Consider the following 21,190-nt stretch of genomic DNA (forward strand, 5'->3'; position numbering starts at 1 on the left):
CAAATACACTGTTAAGATTTTTACCAAGGTTCTTTGTATGTCTGCAGAAAAATATCTTATCTATAAGATATATTGCGTTTTTCTAATATTATCACTAGATGTAATCCAGGTACTATTATCTTTATTTCTATTTACACAGATGCAAATATATATTTTTATATCCCACTTCAATCCATCACTGTGAGATAAAATAGAAAAATATTGTGTATCAATTCTTTTTAATTACAATTCCTACACAAAAATTCATCTAGAATTTATGGTTTGTTAAGGCAAGCAGGTGAACATATTTCCTCGTAAGAGAAGGCATTTGCAAAAGAAAAATTAATAATGTGTATTGTAATCTTTATGACCACAAAAGTATAACTGCTTTACTGTTTAATTTTTGTTACTTAAATGAAAAGATGATCTGCTCTAGAAATTTCTTATACATAACACCTTTGTCCTGAATTCCACCATACCTCAGCCCAGAGGATTCCAAAGGCATTTGTTGGTTTTGTCCTACCTTATTCACCTGCAATTAAAGAAAATCGTGAAGGACAGGAAAAAAAGTTTATCATTTTCCTCTGGAAGAATGTCCCTTATAAAAGACTTAAAATTTAGTTCAGTGAATTTTGAACAATACATTTACAAGAACATACATAATTTCTCTATTCAGCAGCAGTAGTGATATGTGCAAAACAGATACTAGTTCTTATAAATTTCTGGCATTTGACCCCTTAAATACAGAAAAATAGCAAGTTGAATTCCAAATTTTTTGCAGCACAAAAATGGCTGCTCTGTATCTACCATCTATAAACTCTCTTTCAGTGTTTCCCATCTAGTAAACAGGATTAGTTTCTCTTCTGGTTTTGCTTTTATGACTTCCTATGAAAATATTTATATTGTCTTTATAAAAGAAACATACATACGGCTATTTTTATTTTACTGTCTCAAGCTGCTCCATGTCCCAGCTATTAGCCAGAAGCAGAACTCGATCCACCTGATACCTCCACCATTAGAAACTGCAAGCAGACGAATTTAAATGTCAAGTGTGAATCTTTGTAGTGAATTTGATTTAAGACTAGTGAAAGATTTACTTAAGTTGTTTTCTGTGCAGGAACTGATCTGTTGCATCACTGCAGGTTATTCAGGCATCCTGAGATCTTCCCTTGTTCTGGCAATCCCATTATTTGTTTTCCTGTAGATCTGTCTTATTTTTCTCTTCACATCCATCACAATCTCTCTGACCTTTTTGTTCTTTATGACGTTTTTCCATTGAGCCAGGCTCTTTCTCAGGCTTATCTGCTGTTATAGCAAAGGTCCCAGCTGCTTCTTCCAGTTTTTAACTGGGAAGCCGTAGCTTTGTCACTAAGGCTGTTTAGATTATTTTTCTGAAGAAATGCAATCAGGTTTGTAGGACATCACTTTCCTAGGACCACTGCTGCAGACCTAGGAAAGTGATGTCCTACAAACCTGATTATAAAGGAAAAGTGAGCTTTCCTGGACCAGAATGCAATATAGTCTCCGGGTAGGTAAAGCAAGAGGAGCTTAATACCTCTAAGTGGTTTGTCTGTTTCCTAGTGGAAGCATGCTGTCTTAAAGGAAATGGTAGATCTTAATTAGATCATCAGTCCTCATACAAAAGTAGCCTCCACAAGGTGAATTTAAGTATAGTTACTTGGACTTGTACCAACCTTTCCTATATAAAACCTCTTGCGCAACAGACAAAGATCCAACAGGGACCTTGAAGAATAATTTACTCAAATGATATTTCCATTCCCCCTCTGTTGGAAGATAATAATAATATTGCTCCCTATCATCCTTTGATGATCTTGTCTAGTGAGACAGCTTGATCTTTGTGAAAGAGATTTGTGCCTTTTTACCAAACTAGCACTATGAAAACACAGGAACTCTTTTGAAGAGCAGAAATTGTTACGGTCTACAAATAGAAGTGTTAGCAATGGGTATGCAGACCGCGGGTAGAATATAGGGACATTAAAGAAGAGAATGAACAGTTTTGATTATTTTAATGAGCACAATACATTTTACTTTTATGGAGATCTGGGTTGAATTTCTAACTGATTTTTATATTTTGTTCCATGAATTAGTTTTCTATTTCTAGTTATTATTGCATTCAGTTCTCTACTGCTAAAAAATTAAAGGAGAAATAAACAAGAGATTATTTATGAAAGAAAAAAAAAATGACAGAGCAATATGAATCACCAGTTCAGCTTCTTCTGAAAGCAGATAATCCAGATTCTGTGAAAGGGTGAATTGAACAGCTTCCTATACAGTGAAAGCAATTCCTTCTAAAGTGAAGCAGTTTCTGAGCTCTTCAGTGTAAGAATTACACATAACTTCTGATTAGAGTGATGTGGCAGGTGCACCTGCACCCCACCTTGAAAGCACCAGAAACTTCTAAACCAGTGTACTACTATGGTCATGTACACACCCCTTGATCAACAGAGAGGGCCCTTGGCCAATGAAATGCCTCAGTTAAGAGTTTCTGGACCACCCACCATACATGACCACAGCTCATATTCAACCAAAGGGCCCACCTTGAGTTATTCTTTCTCAGGGCAGCAAATCTGCAGCTGGATACTCTCTCCTTGGCTCAGGGGCACTGCCTCAGGAAACTCCTTGAGGCTGAGAGCCTCATCTTATACAGGTGACAGTGCATTTTCAATAATCATCCTAAAGTCTTGGGGATCCCCTGAGTATGAGTCAGCTGTGTAATAATTGGATTCCCCTTGGTATCTCGAACCTTTGGTTTACTGAATGCTTGTCAGAGCATAAAGTAATTTTGATTAAGGGCACATTTTATCCTTGTTTATCACTAGTTAAACATCTTTGTTTGGAAGAGGAAAAATAAATTCCCCCTTTTGAGTTTGCCATCTGCCTGGGTTGATTTTTTTGTCTGTCTCTACGACAAGTGACAGCACCGATGTTAAAATTTAATGTTCCAAATATTGCCATGTTACAATAAATCAAACTGTTAGAAGCTGTAAGACTCTCTCATTCTTTTTGAGAGAAGAGTTACACTTCTTTAATTTGAATGGATGTTAGCTTATGATTAAGAAGCAGCTTCTTGATGGGAAACTATGAATTTTTGTCTCTATGGCAATCAGAGTGAACTGCATACATAGTTCATAAAATGTGCAGTGCATTGCTCTGTCAGTGTCAACTAACATTCTGGGGCTTTATTAACAATAGGTTATAAGAATAGCAAGCTTGCAGGTAGAAATAATGATCTAATGATTGATTGGAAAATTTTCACTCCCTTGCTCTAAGGTCTGGTGTATTTTTTTCTTGTTAGTCTACAGAGCTTTCAGATATACAGGTAAAGGAAGAATTTCAAAGCAGAGGATAGTATATTTAGTTACCTGGCAATAGTAACTCTTAGCACCTCACTGCCTTTTTGCACCCACAGATCTCAAATTCATAAAATCATAGTATCATAGAATGTCCTGAGTTGGAAGGGACCCAACTCCTGTCCCTGCATATGACAACTCCAAAATTTACACCATGTGTCTGAGGGCGTTGTTCAATTCCTTCTTGAACTCTGTCTGCCTTGGGGCCGTGACACCTCCCTGGGGAGCCTGTTCCAGGGCTCCACCACTCTCTGGGTGAAGAACATTTTCCTAATGTTCAACCTAAACCTCCCCTGGCACATCTTCCTGTCATTCCCTTGGGTTCTGTCATTGGTTGCAATGAGGTCTCCTCTTAGTGTCCTCCAAGCTGAACAAACCAAGTGACTTTAGCCACTATTCATAGGGCTTCCTCTTCAAACCCTTCACCAACTTTGTAGCCCTCTTCTGGACACTCTCCAGTAGCTTAATATCTTTTTTATCCTCTGGTGCCCAGACCTGCACACAGTGCTCCAGGTGAGGCCACACCAGTGCAGAGCGGGACAATCACCTCCCTGCCTGGCCGGCAATGCTGTGCTGGATGCACCCAGGACACGGGTGGCCTCTTGGTGGCCTCACTGTTGAATCATGTTCAACTTGCTGTCGACCAGAACTCCCAGATCCCTCTCCGCAGAGCTAAGTACTTTACAATCATGGATATCCTTTGCTTTAAAAGTAGCCTTTCTAAACTAGGGAAAACAAAGACAAGAAAAAGAGCTATAACAGGATAGGAGTCTGGCAATCAACAAGCTTGTAACCAAGCTGGTTTTTTTCCTGCCGCTAAAAGCAGGTGGGGCATAGGTGAGAGTAGGTATAAGCTATTATATTTGGAGAAAAAGGCAAAAGTAGATGGGTGCTGGAGGGAAATGTGTGGATGGTGGAAGGACTGATTGAAGGCCAGTTGTATAATGATACTAAAATAAAAAGCCTGTGCCAAAAAGATTAGGAAGGTATAAGAGCATGCTTGATACTCTTTGAAAGAAAGGCCTTGAAGTTTCTAAGGCTGAACGGGCTACTGTATTTGTATCCAGGATTTCCTCACATCTCCTCTAAACCCATCCTTCCTGAGAGCTGTCCCCATAATGAGAGCCCTAGATTCTACTGGGGTTCCCAAACTAGAGGCCACCTGCCTGTTTCATCTTGTCCAGAATGACCACGGACTAAGCTATTTCAGAAAACAGTTTCAACATGTATGAATACAAAGATCCACAATTTAGGAAAGCTGTAGACCTGTTTTCCATATTCCAAGTTCTGCCCAGTTTGAGTCAAAGAGTTGAAACAAAACCTCTTGTAGCCTTTAAATGCAGGTGAAGAAAGTGGTGGTTTATTCTACAAACATCTGGAGCTGTACATGAGAACAAAATATTATTCACAGTCATTGTTTCTGATTAAAATTGGCAGTGCCAACAGTAATTAATCTAATTCTCTTAGAATTGTATTGGGAAATTAAGGTGTTAATGGAGAAGATCAGAAAAAAAATTGCTTCTGTGTTCCTTAGGAAGTAAGGTATCATTGCTTCATAGCTCATGTGCCAGGTCAGCCTCCCTCAATCTTTGCTATCCCAGTAGGTACTTAATTATTCATTGGACTAGAGGAAAGGGAAATAAAAGTTCTGTAATCCAAAGATTAAGGTGACTAATGGGAGGAAAGTATCTCTTTTTGTCTCTTTTTTGGGAATGAATTGAGCTAGACTAGATTTTAATGGATATTTTCCAGTTTCCAGTTTCCAGTTTCCACTTTTCTTTATGAGGCAGGGATTCTCTCCTAAACTTTTCTAAACAACACCTGCATATATTCCTGTGTGATTTGTCAGTCCTGCTCATAGGCACTTTGTTTTCTCCGTACGATGAATTGGGATGCTAGAGATCTGACTCAAGGTTGAATATTCTGCCAGCTGATGGCATCCCAAACATGCATGCCTAAGTTATCTACACCTAGGACTAGAAGCATGGGAGGATTTAGCTACTGTAAAATGGAGAATCAAATATCCTGACAGACAAAGGAAATGAACCAGTCTTCTCCCCATGATCCACAGCATTTTGTATTGAGCGGCTGGATTAAAGGGGATCACGCTGTACTGAGACTTATGTCTAGTCAGAACCATGACCTTAGTCCCTGTACTCCCTCTTCCTCAGGAATATAATTATTCTAGTTATTTGCAGGCTTACATAGTTTCAGAATTCTACAGATTATCTTGTATTTGGGGAACTAAAGTAACAGCAAGCAACAGTGTACGTTCCGACCACCATTGCGCTTTGAATTCATTTATGAAGTTCTAAAATACCTTCTGTGTGCTTTATTTCTGAAGCCCCACACCACTTCTGCCAGGTAGCATTATCAACTCCATCTTACAGAAGCAGACCTCAGGTGCAAAGAGGCCTAGTGCTTTGTACTGGGTCACACTTCAGTGATTGGGAAAAGTTTGAAATTAATGTCAGCTCTTCAGACTTTCTGTCTCCTGCTTTAAAACTTTATCATTACAAATGAGAGAAAAAGTAGGGGACACTCCCATCCACATGAACTTTTGTATTTTTTTTTCACCACCAAGCCAACTGCTTGGCATCTTATATGAGAGGTTCCATGATATGGAATGGGAAGAGGAAAAGTTAAAGAGAAGATTCTCTACCAGCCTAACCTGCTTATAGCCCCAAAAGCAACATTTCGTCATCCCTGGAACGTAGGGGTGAGACTGGATTTCTTCAATTATTAACATGTAAATTTTTATTAAAAAATCCTTCTTTCCTCTTGACTTCATCTTCCTCTGTGCTTATATCCTAGTATGATTTGTGGAGCACCCAAACATTTTGTCAAAGACTGAATGGGAAAGCAGCAGCTTTTCCATACAAACTGATTTGTTACCAAAGGATAAATCAATGTGGCAGGCAGAAATACAGTGGAGAGTATAACAAAAATGGTAAATGTGGAAGGCCTCCCAAATGAGAAGGGCTGGGTGTTGTAGTGGTGAAATAAATGATTTACGGTACAGAAAAGATAAAGTTTCCTTTGTGGTAATGTTATATTGCCTTTAAATGGAGTATTATGGTAGGGGAAGAAGGAAGAGAGAATAAGGAAAAAGAGAAATTATTTATTTCTAAGACATACGGAATGTAAAGTGATGCTTTTTGAACTACCTTGCCACGAAGATTTTATTCAGGAAAGTGTTTTTCGTGGGTTTGTATTCAGGGAAAGCAATAGTCTGGAGAATTTCCAAACATATTTATGAATTGCTAATATGCCTGAAATATGAAGGTCAGATGAAAAAAAGTATTTGTTAATGTAAAGTGGAATATTCATACAGCCAGACAGCTACTACCAGGCAATTAAATCAAGGAAGTTAAAGGTGCAAACCAATTTTAAATCCCCTTAAGAAAACATTCTCTGCTTAAGGCAGGCATGAGCTAGGTATTTTACATTTCCAAGTAATTACAAGTCTCACAACTGCTTCTTACTGCTTAACAATGGATTAAAGACTCTGAAATTCAGAATGGGTGGTGCCCTGTTTGCAGAACTCTGAACTACTGCAGATGGATCAGCTGTTGATGCAGAGGGATGATAACTATCAAGTCTGGGTCATGCACTAAAGCCACAGGCTCTGGTGAAACTCTGATAGCCCAAGCTATCTTATGCTGCTTAATCTATAGTCATCGCAAGGTAGTTGCCCTGTTTCCATTTTATTATGCACATGGAATGCTCAAAGTAAGGTACTGTCAGCACAATTAAAAACATATCATCAGCAAACACCCTTACTAGAGGGACAGTCACACTCCGTACTTTTGGTATCCAGTTTAAATATCTGAATTAGCACCCTAACCTTCATACAGGCTGCATATAGGATAATCAGGGATGCTTCAGAAGGATATTCATCTAAGATTCAGCTCATAATGTGAAGAGTTCAAATGCCTAATTTGAGCATCTCCTTTAAATGTATAATCCACTTGTGAGTAATCACGACTCACAGGCTCTTTAATGTAAGCACCTTACAGGCACAGTGCACAGTGAGGAGCATAAATTAGGAGAAAGATCTAATCAAATATTTTGATTTACCACAGCAAACACAATTCACACAGGCTTATTCTGGAAACTTAACAGTGACTGCACTCCGATCAAACCTTCATTTAACTCTGTATGGCACCACTATCAGAGAACAATAACTGACACCCAGGGAGTGCCTGGTGCATCATAAGATGGTGAGCGGACAGTGATGATCCACTCATCTGCCAAATATGCCCCCAGGTCCACAGTGTATTATGTTGTTATGTTTTTACAGAACAAACTACTTACTTTCACCAGCAGCATTTACTTCTTTAACTCATTTTATCAGTATCTTGTGAAGTGCCATAAAGGTGAGCGTAGCTCTTTGCTCAACAAAGGGGCTCTTAGGCAGAACACTCACTCTATTCAGCCTGAAAGAAAAGTTTTTTACAAGATGCTTGCCAACTCTGTGAAGTCTTAATGTCTAAAGTACTTTTTTTGACTTGGGGATAGTCAGATGTGAAGACAGTTAAATTTGGCCTCCTTTCTACCAAAATCACATGTTCTATATGGAGACTATGTACCAAATCATAGTGGTGATCCCATGGTTTGAAATACATCCTTATTCATAAGAACTGGCCTATGATCACCCAGCTCTGCATCAGGATCATCAAACAAGCATCCACATCAAACAAGCATCAACATTTAAAATCTCAGACTGTATTTGATCACTATCTGAACTTAAAATGCTCTCTGTTACACTACCAAAGCTTCAAGTCAGTTTATGCCCAAATAAAATTGCGAAACAAAGATCTGAAACCCCTGAAAGTACTCTTTACTCACCCTGGTAAACTTAACTGTGAGAGACCCCAACAGGTGCTGAGGCTGAATATTATAAAGTGATTTACAACAGTGACACTTCATCATTCTTGGACTTTACTACTAAAAATATATTTCTTCTGAAGGAAATTTGAATCTACCTCCTTTTGGGAAAACTCCTAGATTTAAGTTCTTATAAAAATCCACTTTTAACACAATCACAGCACCACTGTAGTCTTTATTTTTTATCAGTACCTTTTAAAACACACTCATGACATCCACCTCAAAATGAATCATTGTTTTTATAAAAGCAACAAAGTTAGTCAAACAGATAAAATATTAATCCTAAACCAGGGAATGAGACAACAAAAATTGCAGTCTTAAATTTCTTACCATAAAGGTTTAGCAATTCACTTCTGTTCGTGGTGGATGCACTCGATCCAGCCCTCAAACTACTCCCCCATGACACTGTTGCACATTAATCAGCTGTGCTACCTTTGGGAAGAGATGTCCCCTAAATCAAGGTCTACTCGGGTGTTGGGACGACTATTGTCAGTATTTATAGGAAGCAGTGAACAAGGATTCCTGAGTTCTCACCTTCACTGAAATAGTGAAATAGAGCTGTGCAACCTATTCTGGCCTCAGTTTCATTAGTGAAAAACAGTACTTTACAGGGTTTTATGAGGCTTCATTAATCACAGACTATAGCAAATAAAGCTAATGGACTGAAGGGGACAGGGTGTCACAAAGGTATTTCCCTACTCAGAGGTGAAAATGGCTCTGTGTTATCCTCTGATTCTTGGAGAAAACATGCACAAAAATATGGTTTGCTTTTAGTATAATATGAAACTAGAATGAAAACACATATTTTTAATTCTTTATCTAATTACAAAAAGAAATGCCAATATATGTTCCCATGTCATAGAAGTATAGAAGCAGGAGTCAAAGTGCAAATATATAATTGTCACTCTCTGATCAAACTGAGCATCAGAGAGTGTCACTTACTGTCTCTTTAATGCTGCTGCAGTTCTTATAGAGAGTGGAGAGCTTCTGCATTTGTTTTCCAACCAGTTTTCTCCAGTCTCTTCATTGGTGACCTGAGAAACAAAAAGAACCCCTGCAGGAGGAGCTACAAAAATTCATTCCTTTTACAAAAGATACCTTAAAAAACACCACCTTACCCCCTCCCCTACCCACCACCACATGCACACAGACAGAGAGGAAAAAAATTATATTAAATGTTAAGTTGCTGATACGTACTAGGCAACAATTAGATTTTGTGCTAGATTTTGTGTTAGAAAACAAGTGCCAACAACTGGGAAAGAGAGACGTAATTCTAAGTTAAATTGCAAAACAGAGAATGTTTGTGAGAAGGAATGATTGAATGAAACAATAAAGAGAGAACTGAGACAATAACTAGAGGCTGTGTAGCTGGACACATTTAGAGCAAAAATAGAGTCATTCTCAATATGAACATAAAAGTGGGAGTGGAGGGTGTGAGAGTCCATTGCAGCAAATGCCCAATATAAATCGTATAATAAAAGCAAAGCATCTGGATTTTACAGTGCAAACATCAAACTGTAAAGGTCTGACTGGGGCAGTCCTGGATCTGAACACCATCCGGCTCTTTCAAGAGCCCTCTGTCTATATGATAATTACGAAGCCCAGAAAACATTACTTAAAGATACATGATCACAAGTGGGGAATAACTCCGTTAAATATAGCCTTAGATAAGTCATCTCAGGTTTTGCACAAATAGCCCAATGAATATTGGGGCATGTTTCCAAAAGTTGCAGTTCATTACTGGTGGACACTAGGGTCAAATGAACAACTTGCTATTTCCAGCAATTTCTAACTTTAACTGCACATTACCTTTTTATCTGTTTGAAGTAATCTTGCTCATTGGAGCTCTTGTTGGTTTGGTACATCTTTGTTTTCTAAACACTTTGCATGAGTATTTACTTACTGAAAAGGCAGCACAAGTCTTCTGATCAAAGACATAAGTCACACTGTGCATTTCTATTTTTCTGGTGAATACATATAGCTTTTTAAAGCTAATTTTCAGTCAAAAGGTTAAAATATGAATTTGACTTTTGCTTTCTCCAAGTATTTGTGAGAAAAGAGGTCATTCTAAGAAGTACCTCCCACTAAAATCAGAGTATGTATGGATTACAAATTCCCAGGTGGTACGAACAGAGTTGCAGCATGCTTAATAAAAATTGAAACAGCTAAAAAACCCACAGGAAACAAGTGGAATAATTTGTTTGCCTCCTTCAGATGCTCATGCAAGTGGACCTGGTCCTTAAAAATGTAGAGTTCTACCTCGCATACAAGCTCCTCAGACTTCAATCATTCATTCCATGTTCCTTCACCTTCTCTCTGACTAGGTTTCCACTCAAGCATTTTCTCGCTTTAATTTTTCTCAGGAATACATGGGGACAGAGAGACTTCCTTTTCTCCTTCTCCCATGCCTCATTCCATTTCGAAAAATTCTGAAAATACTTCAGAATTATCACCCCTCACAATGAAAGGTCTAGGGAGCTTGCATCACCTCAAAACTTAATTACTGAAGACTTAATTATTGTCTACAAGCACCTTTGCTATCACATGATAGTCTCTGACTAGAAACATAACCAAGCTGGAAAATTCCTGCTGCAAAATGTGTATGCAACAGAACTAATCAAGCACTGGAACAAGACTAAGGGAGATAGTAGTTTCCCTATGATCTGAATATTTAAATCAAAGTCAAAGACATAGCCATATCTCAGCCATAGCTTGTTATCCGTGTGTAAGAGTTAATGGGTGACATTCTTCTGCCCACATTATCCAGGAGAGATTAGGTGGACAGGGTAGGTTCTTATGGACTTAAAAGGTGAAAGTTTTAATTCTAATCAAGCTTCCCATTATATTAGACAAATAGGCTACAACACATGATACGAGTCTCGTTTTGTTTTTTGTTACAGTATCTTCTGCTTTTAGAATCTTACAACTTCAGAGTCTTTTGAATTGCAGCCCATTGCGTGTGCTATGTGGCACCATGAATCTGATCTGGAACCCACTGAAGTGGGTGGCACTCACTCATTAACTGAGAGTATATGTGGCTGCAACCTTAGTAGCGGCTGTGGCAGCAGAACTTCAGTTTTGTTATGTACAGTCTTTATAGGAGTCTTCTGAAGACTGTGTATTTGTGTGAGCATACACATGCACATGAATGTTTGTACTCCTGATCTGGTGAAAGATGTTCCTACCAGTTTCATTACTAAAACCAGTTTATCATATAAAAAAAAAAAAAAAAAAAAAAAAAAAAATTAAAATTAAAAAAAAAGAGGGACAAAAAACTGGCAAGGGCAAATACCAGAGTGGACTCACAAAGTGAGATGGTATCATCACATCTCTATTATAGTTTTGAGAAACCAGCTTAAGGGTCGCTTCAGAGGTTGGTGTCCTGGAAGGCGGGTCATTTTGAAGGTTGAATTCTTTTATAGGTGGACCAGAGGATCTTGTGAAGGCTATCAAAGCACACAGGAGGGTATCTTGTAGACAAGAACAAGATTAATATGCCTGTTAACCTACCCAGTTTGTTGTCAGGGAGCCCTGATCCTCACTGTTCCAAAGAGTTAGATGCATGTTATGATTCCTGATGAAGAAAAAGCAAGGAGTATAGTATCTTTTGCCCTTCTGAGCTATTGTCATAGGTTTTCTGAGTGTTACATTTTCAACCTATCAATATCTATTCAGCACTGACTCCAGCAGAAATATGCTGGAGAAAGATATGATCATGTCTGCCACTACAAATTTCTAGTTTGAGGCATAGTTGATTATTGTAGAGTTAGTCATGAAAAAGAGAGTCTATCATGAGTATTTCCTTTTTTTTTTTTCTTTTTTTTTGCCTTCCATTAACAGGCAGTTCAGGATCAGCAAGTGCTCAGATAAGAAAAAATTAAAAAAAAATAATCAAAATAAGCCAAGTTTTAAAAAAGCCCACAATTTTCACTGTAGCCATCAGCCTGCAGCTATTATAAATGAGTAATTTATAAGTGTGTAATTTACAGAATGCGTATGGAAGTGCATTTAATGCTGATACAAAGACAGCTTGGATGTGTAATGAGGTTTTTATAGCATATTGTGCTAAGCTTAATGTAGGCATGTAGGTACAGCTTCCTCAGCAATCACTAAGGGCTGGTTGAGGGTGTTTTCTTTCTTTTCATTGTAAGTCTGAAAAATGTGCATTTAAATAGGACTCTAGGTAAATTTACATAATTATTTCAAATCTGTCAATGTCTATTCTTTAGTCATGATCACTCTGTAATGTATGGAGGCTACATTAGTTATGACAGTTGGTTTTTTTCAAACTGTCACAATGCTACCAAGATCAGAAAAATAATCCTGTGCTTAATGCATGGATGGATCCTTTTGGAGAATGATGAGAAGCATCCAAGGGAGAAATGTCTACTTACCATAAAATGCATTTTCAATACATTTCTTCTCTTTATTTTTTTTTTTTAAGCACATTTGCGAGAAAACAGGATCTTTGGTTAAGGAAGCCCCTTCTCTCTGCATTGCCCCCCACCACTACCACTTTGGTGTTATATTTTAACATCCTCTTGTGGTGATTAGGGTCCAAATGCTGTCAACAATTACACACATTCTTAATCTTTCGAACATGCCCACTGATTCCCTTGAAGCAATACACAGTCCAGCACAGCCATAAGTGTTTGCAAGACTGGGGCCCAGATGATCATTTCCAGATGAGTCTGCGCTGTGAAGAGAGTGGTGGAACCATCACTTCTGGAAGAAGGAAATTTCAAGGAACTGAATTCAGCCCAAGGTTGTACCACCCAGAAGTTTCTTTGCCTGGAAGAACTAGAGCACAGGGAATTTGGGACCTATGAGAAACATGGGGACAGACATTTAAGCAGGGCTTGTAGCAATAGGACAAGGCATAATGGTTTCAAACTAAAGGAGGGGAGATTCAGGCTAGGCATGAGAAAGGAATTTTTTACAATGAGGGTAGTGAAACACTGGAACAAGTTATCCAGAGAGGTGGTAGATGCCTCGTCCCTGGAGACATTCAAAGGCCAGGCTGGACAGGGCTTTGAGCAACCTGATCTAGTCAAAGTGTCCCTTTAAAGGTCCCTTCCAACTGAAACTATTCTACGATTTTTTTATCAGTGGATCTCAGGAGAAGCCAACACTACATGGTCTCAAAAGGAAGCTGAAAGAGACAAGAACAGTGGTCTCACTTTCATACCCTGAAGGGATTTTCTTCTTGGGATGCTGCTGATGAAGATGACAAAGCAGAGTTGATCTGTGTCTTTGTGGTATGAGCTGTGACTGCAGTCTATATTAAAGAGTTCTTTTTTAGCTGAATCCACAGAATAAATTTTGGTACAGTGGTTTTGCCCTCCAAAAAAGACCACTGCAGTTATTGGATCAAGACTGTCAGCTTTTCTGGTGCTCTTTTTTCATGATAACAGTATTGGAGAATAACAAGTGTAAAAAATGCTGATGAGATACATTAAAGATTTTAAGTCTATTTCCTCTTCATTCAGAAGTGACTTTTTCTGTAGGAAATCACATCTGTTCACATTTTGCTCTAAATAAGGAGAGATGGCTGGTTGTTTTCACATCCATCTGAGCAAAATTTCTAGAAATGAACTGCATAGTTCCATGTGCTGGTGTACTTTACCTAGGTAGTTAAATGTCCCGGTATAGTGTCAGAAGATATCCCATTTGGGGTGGTCACAATCAGTAAGGAAGTGTTTCCCAGGTTATCAAAGCCAACAGAAGTTCAGGGGAGGTTAAGACAAAAAAAAAAAAAAAAAAAAAATGGCAAGCAGGCTTACATAACTGTCAGTAAAAGATGAAATCTGAAGACAAGATAGCTGTGTTCCTCTGAGGGGTAGTTCTCATTTGGAATTTTTTCACCAGAAGAAGTAGCCATTTTTGGCCCTGTAACATATACACAATACTTCTGAGAGTCAGATTTTCCTCCAGGTCAGGTACAGACTGGAGAGAATAACATGAAACTTGGCAGTTTCATTGCAGTGAAGCACACACAAAGCTCCAGTGCACCTTCTGATTCCCAATCTACCATTCAGTGTCAACAGAATTCAAAACCTCAAGGTAAAACTGAACCTAAACCACTGACTTTCATCCATTTCTGGGTTCAGTTAGAGGTTTTATATACAGTTTCCAACTAGATTCAAAAGTCAGGCCATCATTTCTGAACTAAACTTTACCCAAAGGTCCCAGGATCTCAGTGAATCTTTAAATAGACCCTGACTTGTGGTTCAGGTTTCCCATGCAATTTTGAAATTGGGTGAATTTTCACTGTGTGGCCTAGGGCTTTGCTGAGGATCCTTCTCACATCATCCTGTATGAATATGCCTTCCTCATTCTGTTGCGGTTTGCACCACTCTAGATAAATGAGAATAAACGCCAAGATTATTTTAAGAAAAATTACACACTGCCATCTTCATGTCTTTGTTTATAACTAGCAGGTAACAGACAGTCTGGTTTCACACACAATTGCTGAAGGAAAAGTATGAAAAATAATAGAATTTGATTGGATACTTAAACTAAGTAAACATAACATGTAATTTATCAAAAGCATAAATACAAGCAACGCCAACATGTCTTTTCCTCTAGAATGATATATTTTACCAGAGGGATATTTCAGAATTTTCACTTTGTGCCAAGGTAAGTTTAATACCTCTCTAATCTACAACACATGGGACTTATGACATTGCACTTTAGTTGCATCACCAATAAAACAGCTCATTAATCAAACATGACACCGTAACCTCCAACAGTATAAACTGAAAAATGTGGTTTTTTAATATTTTAAGTGGAATTATTTGCTTGAAGTACTCTCTTTTGGTACAATAACCATCTGTTAATTTTAACACTGGTCAAATATACTGACAATTATTTTCAGTCTTGGTTTAATCAAAGTATTCAATGGAAGAAAAAAACACTCTGTGAATATATTTATTATCAAATGATGTGGGTTTTTTAATTTTTGCATCACAGTAACTGCAAGTTTAGAATACGACCATTGTGCAGGAACTAATATCTGTTCTTTGTGTAGTTATATGATATTTTACTCAAGCTCAGTCAGTCTGTAGCAGGGTCTATTAGCAAGAAGAATCAAATTTGTACACAAATAGATAATTTTCTTTACAGAATCTCATCTACTATAATGAAGCATTTTTGTGAAGCAGGAAAACATATGCACTAATCAGAATTTGCAGTTCAGCCTTTGGTTTGTAACAGTTACAGAATTTAAAAACAGGCACAAAAAATACTTCAGAATTTATCAGCATTTTAGCATAAAACATGTCAGTTTAAAACAATAGTAATGGTTGTCCTCTTAAACAGACAAAGAGATCTGAATTCTGTATTGTTACTGTTATGTAAAATAGATACTTAAATAATCATTTTGCATACATTTACATTAAACTGTCTGGCAAATGTCAGTGCCCAGATGAACATGGGTTTTTTCGGTCTACAAGATTTCATCTCCAGTATTCAAACAGGGCCTGAATCAAGAGGTGCTTAAGCATAGGGTTGGCTTTGAGCACATTTATTAAGTCCTGTTTAAAACAAGGAAAAAGGGACGCTACGAGCAAACATTTTCTTATTGGGACTAGTTCACCAAATCAAAGGTATAGTTATCTTTATCACAGGTGTTAGTTGTCAGTCATAAAAGTATATCCAAAGAAACATGGCTAATAAGTATGGGAGGGTAGGTCTGTGAATAGCCATTAGCACTGTGGACCCTTCAATATTTTCATTTTCACAACTCAGTCTCTCTGTTTTAGCCTTTTGTCTGCAAAACAAGTACAGCAATACTGTTCCACTTGTGCGATGTGAGACTAAAACATTCATGAGGCACTTTCAAAACCTACAATGACAGACACTACAAAATCACAGTGTTACTGCTGTTTATTAGAAAGTACATCCGATTAAAACTCCCTAACACTTCCATTAAAATTATTATTTTGAAAACAAGTCACTATTCTCATTAAGGAATGCCAAGCTGCTTTCAGATAAATTGGGAACTGACTTTAAACTTGATTCAGTACTCACAGGGACTTCTAAAATTTCAGAAAAAGTTCAAAAACCTATTTTTACTGATTTCAGATGAATCAGATGTAACCAAATGGAGAGTTTCTTCTGCTTGCATATGTGCTCAGGTTTAAGAGTGTTTCCAGGAAGAGTAGTAACTTGTATAAATTTAGGCAAGTACATCACTGTTTGTAGACTCAAAGAAATCGTATTTTTCACATTTCTCTGAACCTGTTAATAACAAACTCCTGCTCAATTTAAAGCAAACAACTTATTCCCAGTAGTGTTATTAATTATTTTCCTGCTGAAAATACTTCAAAACACCTTAGATATTTTAATTTCATAAGAATTCATCAAAAATTATATTTTCCAAAATGTCAGGGCAGGTATACTGAGCCAGCCAAGAGAGAGTGTAAGACCAAAAAACTGTGACATTTACACTAGGTGTCTGCCTAATGTAAATTTTCATTAGGTGTCATGCTATTCCACCATTGTGAAATAGTAAAATACACCCAAAGAGTGCTATATTTTTTTACCTCTGGGTTCTGATGACATGCACAAGCTGTTGGAGTAATATTGTCACCAGCAACCCATGATAAAAAATAGTTCTATTTAATACAGTTGGGTGCAGTTCACTCTTTCTGTTGTAAATATAATGCAGAATATCACATGAGAGTCACTAAATTATATAACTGTTCATGCAAACCTTTGCATTACCCCTAATGGGCCCTCATAAATCAGGAATGTTTTGCTATTTCTTCCCCTTCTCAAGTATCCAGATTTGGTTGTATTTCTTTTCAAATACTTGTATAGATCTTTTTCTCCATTGCTGTCAGTCAAGTTACCATTGTGGTGAAGGTTCAGTACCAGTCGCTGTGCATAGCAGGAAAGCAAAACCTACAGACAATACTTGCCATCAGCAAGAGGTAGAGTTGAGCTGCTTGCTTGACAAATGCTTCTTAAACCTAAATAAGGCAAAAAGGAACAAGCACAATGTTTCAGAGAACCAGTCTGTGGTAGCTTGCATTTAAAAAGAAAGTGTGGGAGGCCAGACTCTCAACTGAAAACATTTAAAGTTTTGCTATTGTTTCTGAATAACAATAGACCACATAATAAAATCCCCACTATATAGAAAAAAACAAATGTTTCCCACAAGAGTTGATGGCACTTTCTGATAAAACTAATTGGGGTTTTTTTCTGTATCAGAAAATGCCAGTCCATAAAAAAATTACAGAAATATATCAATTTCCATGAACTTTGACCAAAGCACATGGATGGTTATAAGGAGTCAAGGCAAGTTAAAAGCTGCTAACAGCTCCATTTTCTCATTGCAAAAATGAATTATGCAATCTCTGCTTTTTCAAAGCAATATTTTTCTTAGAATTTCTTCTTTTCTGACTGCTCAGGTGCCCCACAGCCAGCAGAGGACACTCATTAAGAGCTTGCTCCACCTGACCCTTGAATGGCTGCTTCATGATGAGGACCAGGCAGAGACCTCCTGTGAGGGCTGAGAGAAAAGCGTGGTTTCATTCCTCTGAGCTCTACAGGTCAGGTTACCAAATGTTTTGCAATGGGGACCTGTTCTGTTCTGTTCTTCTTGAGGAATTTCATGCACTTCTGGCTCCTACTGATCCTAGTTGGTGATACTGGGACTTTGCTGGAAGGACTCAGGGATTAACTGTCATTGCTTCAAAAGTGGACAAGTTAGGTGGTGGTGCACAGCTGGGTCAGAGATTTGTGTCCTGGTGCTCCCAAAACCTGCCCCCAGGCCTCTGACTGTGGCCTTTTGTTCAAAGTACCTGAATGAGATGAGTTTGGTTTTGAGTGCAGGCTCTGCTTAGTCATTCTGTTTCTATTCATATGGATCATTTTTGTTCTATCCCAGGGAGTGTTTCTTGTGGAAAAAATCATTAAGAATGCAATCTTACCCCTTTCTTCTCAACTTTCTGGCTCTCCTTTTTGTCTGTGATCACTTTGATCAGATATTATCCAACTGTGCTTAGACATATTTTTTAATAATCTGCCCAGGTTCTGCCTCTATCTTGACAGAGTGGACTGAAGTTTTCTTCCAAGATACAGTCAGGGAAATATCTTACATTCAGAAAATACATCAGTAGAGGAAGAAAAAACATCTGTAGGCATACCTCTGTCTGTAATTACTGCACCACCACCTACTGCTTTCTCCACCTCTTCCCCTTATTTTGTGGTTCAAGAAACATAAGATTTTCTCATATTTTTCTTCCCTACCTGTTATGTTTTCAGATGTACTAAAAACTTGTCATACAGTATCATACAGCACTGCTGAAACTATTTCAGCTAACTTCATATGTCTAGTATTGAGAATTGCAAGCAGATAATAAAAAGAAAGAATCAAAACAAGCCTCGTATCAACTGTATTGCCACCTTGTCAGGATTTCCAAGCACATGAGTAGCTATATTTCACCATAATTTTGTAGAACTGTACAAAATAGACCTGGAAGATCATGAAACCACCTAATTTACCCTTCTCACATCAAGATTATCCATATCTAAACCATCCATCACCTTTTTTTTTTACTTCCTTAAAGTCCAGTTGTACAGCTTTCATTTCACCTGAAACACATTGATAAGAAAGTGCCAGTTTACTTTCTGTTAGTTTTCTTTTCCCCTTTCTCTCTCTTGCTGTTCAAGAAAATCCTCAGCTGTTTGCCTTAAGTGCAGGGATATGGTATCAGTTTTAGTACTTTAAGTCAGCTGTGGTAAATTAAAATATTTTTCTACAACACTCTAGATAACTTGGTTAAAGAGAGTTGAAGTGGCAATGAAAAAACTGCTTTCTTGAAGACAAAAGAAAGTTAATGCCTTGGAAATCATGTTGTTTGGCTGAAAAACTTTGTTTATCCAAATTCTCCTTCTTGCTACCATTTAGAAGAGAGAAGTCTGAGTTTAAATTGTGCTGTTTGAGAAGTGTGTCAGTATTTTGATGGTATTCAAAACCTATTCATAGAATCTCTTGGTCTCACAACTTTGATTAACATTTGATCAACACTCATTCATCTTACCAAGAGAGAATGAAACTGTATCTTGTCTCTCTGTACAAAAAATTGAAATGTAGTCCTATACAAGTGCACTGTTTCCCAATTAGTTTAGGAAACTCTCCTTTGGTAGTGGTATTTTTTGGGAAAAAAAAGAGGGAAGTTTAGTAATGTGCTCCAGGCAATTCTTCCAATGCTACTACTCTTTTGCTTACTGCCGCTTATCTCTATTCGACTATGATAAACTGTCCCAAAATCAAGCAAACTGTACCTTCCTTCATCAAAATTCTATTCTGTTCTCAGCATCACTCTGTGAAACATTAGTCCTTTGTTTTTAGCCTTTGTCTTCATCTCATATCTATTTGTACAAAATGTTTGTTCTATAAGGAGGGATGGATCCCACCTATATACAAGATAAACCTGCCCTTTCTCCTACTGATGTATTGCATTCTGCCACCCTCATCATCCTTCTATCCCGTAACAGTAGTTGTCTGGGACCTTACAGGGAAGCTCCCCAAAGGAGAAGAAAACAGTGACATGAAGTCTGAAGATGCTACTTAGTAAAATGTTTTCATGTACATTTGTTGAACGAGGTAGTCACACAGTTTATAAAGCTGCTTATGAATCTCATCCTAGTCTACACTCTGTCATCAAGGGAGCATGTCTTCCTCAGTGCTTGGCCCTTCAGAGACAAAGGCAAGTTAACTTTTCCTTTGTTTTTTGCTAACCTGCCCTCTTCCTGTACCTTCCTCAGCCCCAAAATTTGCTTCACTTAAGTGCCTTCATAGCTGATGGTGGAAAAGAGGTAATGATGGAAGACATACCAAAGACAAATATGTGACAGGTTAGCAAACAAGCAAGTTAATTTTAAAAATTTTAAAAATTTAAAATAAAAAAAAAAATGTAAAAGACAACAAAAGCCACAAAAAACACCACCTAAGAAACACTATTTCAGTCACGGGACAATAAAAGTTTGGTGAGCTGCTGGCTGTAGCTCTGCTCTGTGCCAAAATACATTTATTTCTCTCCTTGTTTGTTAGCTCTGCCTTTGTTTTTTCTCTGCCAGTTCAAGACCCATTATGGCCATATATTTTAACAATGGTGATTTTACAATCAAATATACAATGCACGAATTCATGGTGGCCAAAGCCAAATGCACTCTCAAAATGCTAACGCTTAGGGAAATAGTCTAGAGGGGTTTTTTTGCCATAATATTTATTATAGCAATACCATAGACTCTGTTAGTAAAACCACTGCTGTGTCAGCATGTTCTGGAAAAAATAATAAAATGAACTATAAATAAAATACATAAATTTAATTAAAGATTAAATCCTCAGGCAGAACCCCTTCCTTAAAAGGGACTATAAATATTTTTTGTTGTTTTATCTTTGTGATATATCATGTTTTATTCTCCAGTTTATATTTTATTAATCTTGATGCTTATTTACAAACATAGTAATTATTCAAAAGATGAATGGATGAATGTACAGAATCACCGGATACAAAGCTATTCATGTAAAAAGTAATCCAATCTCTGCTATAATAATTCTACAGCAACACACCACAGAGGCAGTCAGGTCAAAAAAGTGAATCTCCTACATTTTCTGGTTGCTGTTTTAAAACAGATTTTTTTTTTTTCTATTCTGAAAGTAAGATAACTTGTTATTCTTTGGATACACAAAGGTCAATAAACGAAACAAAAACACTTAAACATATATTATTGTTTTAATAGAATTATTTATAATTTTGAAATGCTCCCCATTTCCCTGACCTGCCTTGTTTCAGCATCAGTTTGTGTTATGAGATTATTCCATTCTTTCCTGCAAGCTGTTGTTCCTACCGATACCCTTAAATACCATCGTACAGCTTTCAGATACATGGTGGAAAACTTTTAGGATACTGTCATCCAACTTGAAATGCTTCTTT

The sequence above is a fragment of the Patagioenas fasciata genome, chromosome 5, assembly GCF_037038585.1.
Source record: "Patagioenas fasciata isolate bPatFas1 chromosome 5, bPatFas1.hap1, whole genome shotgun sequence".
NCBI lineage: Eukaryota > Metazoa > Chordata > Aves > Columbiformes > Columbidae > Patagioenas > Patagioenas fasciata.